This window comes from Bombina bombina, chromosome 1 (genome assembly GCF_027579735.1).
Source record: "Bombina bombina isolate aBomBom1 chromosome 1, aBomBom1.pri, whole genome shotgun sequence".
In the NCBI taxonomy this organism is placed as follows: domain Eukaryota; kingdom Metazoa; phylum Chordata; class Amphibia; order Anura; family Bombinatoridae; genus Bombina; species Bombina bombina.
The window spans coordinates 1,499,516,843-1,499,526,564 of record NC_069499.1 but is presented as its reverse complement, the minus strand read 5'-3'; the positions used below and the strand labels follow the sequence as shown (position 1 = coordinate 1,499,526,564).

At 41.4% G+C, this 9,722-nt stretch overlaps 1 protein-coding gene across 1 annotated transcript in view; it reads left to right on the top strand.

Moving 5' to 3' along the window:
* The window catches only part of CEP112 (centrosomal protein 112), a 1,492,843-nt gene that overhangs the window by 989,690 nt on the left and 493,431 nt on the right, over positions 1-9,722 (top strand). The gene's annotated exons all lie outside the window — the stretch shown is intronic.

Below are 9,722 nucleotides of genomic sequence, written 5' to 3'. Positions count from 1 at the left end.
GTGCCTTAAAAAGAAAACTCGGCTCTTTAAAACCTATATAGAAGCCCTGTGTTACCGTGCATAGGGTTATAGCTTGAAAGCATAAATTGTAATTATATACTAGACAGAAACAGCGCCGTATGATGTCATCATTTATACAGCACCTTTACCACAGTTCAGCTTCATTTACTATATACAGCAGGCCGTTCACAGCTGCTTATGCAGTTCCTGCCTGTCCATTTTTCTAATGCAATTGAAAAGTTTGTACCCACTGAACTCAGAATTTCTGTAGTGCAAATTGGAAAGTAAAGCAAATCAAACTGCATTTCATAGTTGGTAAAGCTATGTAAATGGACACTTCTAAAGGAGATAATTCTTCCACCTGAACTCCCGGCAGTGTCTTAAGTGCTTATTTGGATCACACATCACTACAAAGTGTTACATATTTGGGGAAATTTAGGTAGCATATCCTAATCCTGCAACAAGATTGAAAGCCGCAGATGTAGCAAATACCCCTATGATCTTTATCCTAGAAGTAAGTGTGCTTAAGAATATCCAGAGAAAACCAGCCTGACACAAATTAATCCTCTCCCAGTCTCTGCCAAATAGTCATTGAACCGAATTCTTTCTCGAAATATGACAAAGAACTTCCTTGCGTTTTGGGGTTCCATTTGCATTCCAGCAGCCTCAGGTTACTTAATATTAATTCAGCTTTCTAAAAATATACGTTCAGAATGTGCCTGCCAAACACGTTATGCGCACCAGAGCTGGTTTGTTTTGGATGGTATTCATTGGATTAAAATATTCCTATAATTGCATTTATGTTGGTGAAATACTAAGACTAGTGTAATTGTTTAACCACTCTATGACTATGCTAAAAATAGTGTTCCATTGATATTTAAAGGGATATTGTAATGGACAAATTACATGCTCTAATTTGTTAGGGCATGTAAACGTTGCACCACCCGATGTGTTTAACTTTCGCATGGGTTACTGTTAAACACATAGAAAAAGTCCCACTATAGAGGAGCAGAGAGCGGTCCATTCCAAGCTGGAAAAATGGCAATGATCCAATTTGTAGCAGCACTTGCACAACTCTACCAATCACTGGGAGTTTTTAGTGGGAATTTACGTTTAACCTCTTACAGGTGTTAAACACATTGAATTCTACTAATTTGAGCGTAATTTTTAGCACTATTGTTTTTAAAAGATCCTTAAACAGGAAACCCAAAAATGTTCTTTCATGGTTTAGAAAGAGAATACAATTTCTCTTGTTAAGTGTATCCAGTCCACGGATCATCCATTACTTATGGGATATTAACTCCTCCCCAACAGGAAGTGCAAGAGGATTCACCCAGCAGAGCTGCTATATAGCTCCTCCCCTAACTGCCATTACCAGTCATTCTCTTGCACCCAACGAATAGATAGGATGTGTGAGAGGACTGTGGTGATTATACTTAGTTTCATACCTTCAATCAAAAGTTTGTTATTTTATAATAGCACCGGAGTGTGTTATTCCTTCTCTGGTAGAATTTGAAGAAGAATCTACCTGAGTTTTTCTATGATTTTAGCCGGAGTAGTTAAGATCATATTGCTGTTTCTCGGCCATCTGAGGAGAGGTAAACTTCAGATCAGGGGACAGCGGGCAGATTAATCTGCAAAGAGGTATGTAGCAGCTTATTATTTTCTGACAATGGAATTGATGAGAAAATTCTGCCATACCGATATAATGTAAACTCAGCCTTAAATGCAGTAGCAGCAACTGGTATCAGGCTGTCATGTATGTATATTTTACACTTCAGTATTCTGGGGAATGGCACTTCACTGGAATTATACTGTATGCATAAAACTTTAGCCTAATTTGCAGGGACTAGCAACAGGCTTTTTAATAACACTCAATTTATTAATGTTAAACGTTTTTTGCTGGCATGTAAAATTGTTTAATTTTCTGAGGTACTGGGTGAAAAAATGTTTTGGGCACTATTTTTTTCCACTTGGCAGTCGTTTTATTTAATTTATGACAGTTTACTGATCTCTCTCACTGTTATGTGTGAGGGGGAGGGGCCTTTTTTGGTGCTTTTGCTACGCATAAAAAAATTCAGTCAGAAGTTTATTGTCTTCCCTGCATGATCCGGTTCATCTCTACAGAACTCAAGGGTCTTCAAAACTTGTTTTGAGGGAGGTAATCACTCACAGCAGAGCTGTGAGATTGTAGTTGACTGTGAAAGATATCTGTGCTATAACTTTTCGTAATTTCAAAGCAGGAGCAGCATCAACTTCCTCTGCACCAAAACAGGAAGGAGCTGTTGCTCGCTACAGACAAGGCTGGAGACCTAACCAGTCCTGGAACAAGGGCAAGCAGGCCAGGAAACCTGCTGCTGCCCCTAAGACAGCATGAATCGAGGGCCCCCGATCCGGGAACGGATCTAGTGGGGGGCAGACTTTCTCTCTTCGCCCAGGCTTGGGCAAGAGATGTCCAGGATCCCTGGGCGTTAGAGATCATATCTCAGGGATACCTTCTAGACTTCAAATTCTCTCCCCCAAGAGGGAGATTTCATCTGTCAAGGTTGTCAACAAACCAAATAAAGAAAAAGGCGTTTCTACGCTGCGTACAAGATCTTTTATTAATGGGAGTGATCCATCCGGTTCCGCGGTCGGAACAAGGACAAGGGTTTTACTCAAATCTGTTTGTGGTTCCCAAAAAAGAGGGAACTTTCAGGCCAATCTTGGATTTAAAGATCCTAAACAAATTCCTAAGAGTTCCATCGTTCAAAATGGAAACTATTCGGACAATTTTACCCATGATCCAAAAGGGTCAGTACATGACCACAGTGGATTTAAAGGATGCTTACCTTCACATACCGATTCACAAAGATCATTACCGGTATCTAAGGTTTGCCTTTCTAGACAGGCATTACCAGTTTGTAGCTCTTCCATTCGGATTGGCTACGGCTCCGAGAATCTTCACAAAGGTTCTGGGTGCTCTTCTGGCGGTACTAAGACCGCGAGGAATTGCGGTAGCTCCGTACCTAGACGACATTCTGATACAAGCTTCAAGCTTTCAAACTGCCAAGTCTCATACAGAGTTAGTACTGGCATTTCTAAGGTCGCATGGATGGAAGGTGAACGAAAAGAAGAGTTCTCTCTTTCCACTCACAAGAGTTCCCTTCTTGGGGACTCTTATAGATTCTGTAGAAATGAAGATTTACCTGACAGAAGACAGGTTAACAAAGCTTCAAAATGCATGCCGTGTCCTTCATTCCATTCAACACCCGTCAGTAGCTCAATGCATGGAGGTGATCGGCTTAATGGTAGCAGCAATGGACATAGTACCCTTTGCACGTCTACATCTCAGACCGCTGCAATTGTGCATGCTAAGTCAGTGGAATGGGGATTACTCAGACTTGTCCCCTACTCTGAATCTGGATCAAGAGACCAGAAATTCTCTTCTATGGTGGCTTTCTCGGCCACATCTGTCCAGGGGGATGCCATTCAGCAGGCCGGACTGGACAATTGTAACAACAGACGCCAGCCTACTAGGTTGGGGCGCTGTCTGGAATTCTCTGAAGGCTCAGAGACAATGGAATCAGGAGGAGAGTCTCCTACCAATAAACATTCTGGAATTGAGAGCAGTTCTCAATGCCCTTCTGGCTTGGCCCCAGTTAACAACTCGGGGGTTCATCAGGTTTCAGTCGGACAACATCACGACTGTAGCTTACATCAACCATCAGGGAGGGACAAGAAGCTCCCTAGCAATGATGGAAGTATCAAAGATAATTCGCTGGGCAGAGTCTCACTCTTGCCACCTGTCAGCAATCCACATCCCGGGAGTGGAGAACTGGGAGGCGGATTTCTTAAGTCGTCAGACTTTTCATCCGGGGGAGTGGGAACTTCATCCGGAGGTCTTTGCCCAAATACTTCGACGTTGGGGCAAACCAGAGATAGATCTCATGGCGTCTCGACAGAACGCCAAGCTTCCTCGTTACGGGTCCAGATCCAGGGATCCGGGAGCGGTTCTGATAGATGCTTTGACAGCACCTTGGACCTTCGGGATGGCTTATGTGTTTCCACCCTTCCCGATGCTTCCTCGATTGATTGCCAGAATCAAACAGGAGAGAGCATCAGTGATTCTAATAGCGCCTGCATGGCCACGCAGGACTTGGTATGCAGATCTAGTGGACATGTCATCCTGTCCACCTTGGTCGCTACCTCTGAAACAGGACCTTCTGATCCAGGGTCCCTTCAAACATCAAAATCTAATTTCTCTGAAGCTGACTGCTTGGAAATTGAACGCTTGATTTTATCAAAACGTGGTTTTTCTGAGTCAGTTATTGATACCTTAATACAGGCTAGGAAGCCTGTTACCAGAAAGATTTACCATAAGATATGGCGCAAATACTTATATTGGTGCGAATCCAAGAGTTACTCATGGAGTAAGGTTAGGATTCCGAGGATATTGTCTTTTCTACAAGAAGGTTTAGAAAAGGGTTTATCCGCTAGTTCCTTAAAGGGACAGATTTCAGCTCTGTCCATTCTTTTACACAAACGTCTGTCAGAAGTTCCGGACGTTCAAGCTTTTTGTCAGGCTTTAGCTAGGATCAAGCCTGTGTTTAAAACTGTTGCTCCACCATGGAGTTTGAACTTAGTTCTTAATGTTTTACAGGGGGTTCCGTTTGAACCCCTTCATTCCATTGATATCAAGTTGTTATCTTGGAAAGTTCTGTTTTTAATGGCGATTTCCTCGGCTCGAAGAGTCTCTGAGTTATCTGCCTTACATTGTGATTCTCCTTATCTGATTTTTCATTCAGACAAGGTAGTTCTGCGTACTAAACCTGGGTTCCTACCTAAGGTGGTCACTAACAGGAATATCAATCAAGAGATTGTGGTTCCATCTTTGTGTCCTAATCCTTCTTCGAAAAAGGAACGTCTGCTACACAATCTAGATGTAGTCCGTGCCCTGAAATTTTATCTACAGGCAACTAAGGATTTTCGACAAACGTCTTCCCTGTTTGTCGTTTATTCTGGTCAGAGGAGAGGTCAAAAAGCTTCGGCTACCTCTCTCTCCTTTTGGCTTCGTAGCATAATACGGTTAGCCTATGAGACTGCTGGACAGCAGCCTCCTGAAAGAATTACAGCACATTCTACTAGAGCTGTGGCTTCCACTTGGGCCTTTAAGAATGAGGCTTCTGTTGAACAGATTTGCAAGGCTGCAACTTGGTCTTCTCTTCATACTTTTTCCAAATTTTACAAATTTGACACTTTTGCTTCTTCGGAGGCTGTTTTTGGGAGAAAGGTTCTTCAGGCAGTGGTTCCTTCCGTATAAAGAGCCTGCCTGTCCCTCCCGTCATCCGTGTACTTTAGCTTTGGTATTGGTATCCCATAAGTAATGGATGATCCGTGGACTGGATACACTTAACAAGAGAAAACATAATTTATGCTTACCTGATAAATGTATTTCGCTTGTAGTGTATCCAGTCCACGGCCCGCCCTGTCACTTTAAGGCAGGTAATTTTTCCATTAAACTACAGTCACCACTGTACCCTATGGTTTTCCTTTCTCTGCATGTTTTCGGTTGAATGACTGGTAATGGTAGTTAGGGGAGGAGCTATATAGCAGCTCTGCTGGGTGAATCCTCTTGCACTTCCTGTTGGGGAGGAGTTAATATCCCATAAGTAATGGATGATCCGTGGACTGGATACACTACAAGAGAAATAAATTTATCAGGTAAGCATAAATTATGTTTTTAAACAACATTCCCTATTACTTCTATTATTTAATTTGCTTAATTCTTGAAAAAATTAACCCCTTAATGACAACTGACGTACCAGGTACGTCCTGCAAAAACTAGCAGTTAGTGACAATGGACGTACCTGGTACGTCAGTTGTTTAAGAGAGTGCTGGAAGCGATCGCAATCGCTTCCAGCAGCTCTCAGGGTATTGCAGTGATGCCTCGATATGGAGGCATCCTGCAATACCTTTTAACAAGCCTCCGATGCAGAGAGAGCCACTCTGTGGCCCTCTCTGCACCGGTAACAATGGTGCTGTGTTCCTGGGGGAAGGGAAGCAAGGAGGCGGCAGCATGCGAGCGCGCGTGTGCACGTGGGGGCGCTCGCGCATATTAGCCACTGACACCAATGGAAAAAAATAAAAAGTTCAAAACATTAAAAAAAAAATATATATATATATATATAAAAGGATCTGGGGAGGGGGTTGGGGGTATTGAGGGGGGGGGGCTGCTACACTACAGAAAAGTTTATAAATATTTTTGGGGGCAAAAGTTTATAAATATTTTTGGGGGCAAATTGGCTACTGGCAGACAGCTGCCAGTACCCAAGATGGCGGCAATTAAGTAGCAGGGAGGGTTATAGAGCTGTTTGGTGGGGGATCAGGGAGGTTGGTGGCTAAGGCAGGGCTCCATTACAGCAGAATACATTTTTTTAAAAAATAAAATAAAAAAAACTCCTTTTATTTAGTACTGGCAGACTTTCTGCCAGTACTTAAGATGGCGGGGACAATTGTGGGGTGGGGGAGGGAAGAGAGCGGTTTGGGAGGGATCAGGGGGTGGGATGTGTCAGGTGGGAGGCTGATCTCTACACTAAAGCTAAAATTAACCCTGCCAGCGCCCTACAAGCTACCTAATTAACTCCTTCACTGCTGGGCATAATTCACGTGTTGTGCGCAGCAGCATTTAGCGGCCTTCAAATTAACAAAAAGCAACGCCAAAGCCATATATGTCTGCTATTTCTGAACAAAGGGGATCCCAGAGAAGCTTTTACAACCATTTGTGCCATAATTGCACAAACTGTTTGTAAATAATTTCAGTGAGAAACCTAAAATTGTGAAAAATGTAAAGGTTTTTTTTATTTGCTCGCATTTGGCGGTGAAATGGTGGCATGAAATATACCAAAATTGGCCTAGATCAATACTTGGAGTTGTCTACTACACTAAACTAAAGCTAAAATTAACCCTACAAGCTCCCTACATGCTCCCTAATTAACCCCTTCACTGCTGGGCATAAAACACGTGTGGTGCGCAGCGGCATTTAGCGGCCTTCTAATTACCAAAAAGCAACCCCAAAGCCATATAAGTCTGCTATTTCTGAACAAAGGCGATCCCAGAGAAGCATTTACAACCATTTGTGCCATAATTGCAGAAGCTGTTTGTAAATAATTTCAGTGGGAAAGTTTGTGACAAAATGTGTGCAAAAGTGAACATTTTTTTTAATTTGATCGCATTTGGCGGTGAAACGGTGGCATGAAATATACCAAAATGGGCATAGATCAATACTTTGGGATGTCTTCTAAAATAAAATATATACATGTCAATGGATATTCAGACATTCCTGACAGATATCAGTGTTCTAATGTAACTAGCGCTAATTTTGAAAAAAAAAGTGGTTTAGAAATAGCAAAGTGCTACTTGTATTTATGGCCCTATAACTTACAAAAAAAGCAAAGAACATGTAAACATTGGGTATTTCTAAACTCAGGACAAAATTTAGAAACTATTTAGCATGGGTGTTTTTTAGTGGTTGTAGATGTGTAACAGATTTTGGGGGTCAAAGTTAGAAAAAGTGTGTTTTTTCCATTTTTTCCTCATATTTTATAAAAAAATTTATAGTAAATTATAAGATATAATGAAAATAATGGTATATTTAGAAAGTCCATTTAATGGCGAGAAAAACGGTATATAATATGTGTGGGTACAGTAAATGAGTAAGAGGAAAATTGCAGCTGAACACAAACACCACAGAAATGTAAAAATAGCCATTGTCATTAAGGGTAAGAAAATTGAAAAATGTTCCGGTCATTAAGGGGTTAAAGCAATGCACGTGGATGACCCAATCACACGAGGCATGTGCAGCAACCAATCAGCAGCTACTGAGCCTTTTTAGATATGCTTTTCAACAAATTGTATCAATAGAATTAATCATATTCGATAATAGAAGTAAATTGGAAAGTTGTTTAACCCCTTAATGACCGCAGCACTTTTCCATTTTCTGTCCGTTTGGGACCAAGGCTATTTTTACATTTCTGCAGTGTTTGTGTTTAGCTGTAATTCTCCTCTTACTCATTTACTGTACCCACACATATTATATACCGTTTTTCTCGCCATTAAGTGGACTTTCTAAAGATACCATTATTTTCATCATATCTTATAATTAACTATAAAAAAAATTTATATAATATGAGAAAAAAATGGAAAAAAACACACTTTTTCTAACTTTGACCCCCAAAATCTGTTACACATCTACAACCACCAAAAAACACCCATGCTAAATAGTTTCTAAATTTTGTCCTGAGTTTTGAAATACTCAATGTTAACAAGTTATAGGGCCATAAATACAAGTAGCAGTTTGCTATTTCCAAACCCCTTTTTTTTAAAATTAGCGCTAGTTACATTGGAACACTGATATCTTTCAGGAATCCCTGAATATCCCTTGACATGTATATATTTTTTTTTAGAAGACACCCCAAAGTATTGATCTAGGCCCATTTTGGTATATTTCATGCCACCATTTCACCGCCAAATGCAATCAAATAAAAAAAAATGTTAACTTTTTCACAATTTTGTTCACAAACTTTAGGTTTCTCACTGAAATTATTTACAAACAACTTGTGCAATTATGGCATAAATGGTTGTAAATTCTTCTCTGGGATCCCCTTTGTTCAGAAATAGCAGACATGTATGGCTTTTGTTGTTGCTTTTTGGTAATTAGAAGGGCGCTAAATGCCACTGCGCACCACACGTGTATTATGCCCAGCAGTGAAGGGGTTAATTAGGGAGCATGTAGGGAGCTTCTAGGGTTAATTTTAGCTTTAATTTAGTGTAGTAGACAACCCAAAGTATTGATCTAGGCCCATTTTGGTATATTTCATGCCACCATTTCACCGCCAGATGCGATCAAATTAAAAAAAACGTAATATTTTTCACAATTTTAGGTTTCTCACTGAAATCATTTACAAGCAGCTTGTGCAATTATGGCACAAATGGCTGTAAATGCTTCTCTGGGATCCCCTTTGTTCAGAAATAGCAGACATATATGTCTTTGGCATTGCTTTTTGGTAATTAGAAGGCCGCTAAATGCCGCTGCGCATCACACGTGTATTATGGCTAGCAGTGAAGGGGTTAATTAGGTAGCTTGTAGGGAGCTTGCAGGGTTAATTTTAGCTTTAGTGTAGAGATCAGCCTCCCATCTGACACATCACACCCCCTGATCCCTCCCAAACAGCTCCCTTCCCTCCCCCACCCCACAATTGTCCCCGCCATCTTAAGTACTGGCAGAAAGTCTGCCAGTACAAAAATAAAGGGAATCTTTGTTGTTGTTTTTTTTAAATTGTATAGCATATTTACATATGCTGCTGTGTAGTATCCCCCTTATCCCCCAACCTCCCTGATACCCCCCAAACACCTCTCTAAACGTCCCCCTCTGACTTTTTGGGGGCCATCTTGGGTACTGGCAGCTATCTGCCAGTACCCAGTTTGCAGAAAAAATGTTTTCTGGGGGTTTTTTTCACAGTTTTTTTTCTGTAGTGTAGCTTCCCTCCCACATACTAACCCAACACCCCCTGATTTAGCTTTTTTTTAAAAAAAATTTCAGCGGTATAAACTTGATTACCTATCCTATTACCAATAATATTTTCTGTAGTGCAGCGTTCCCACCCGCTCCCTCCCCGTGCACGCGCCCCGCCCCCTCCCTATCGTGCACGCGCGCGCCCATGCGCGCCCCCGGACATCCCCGC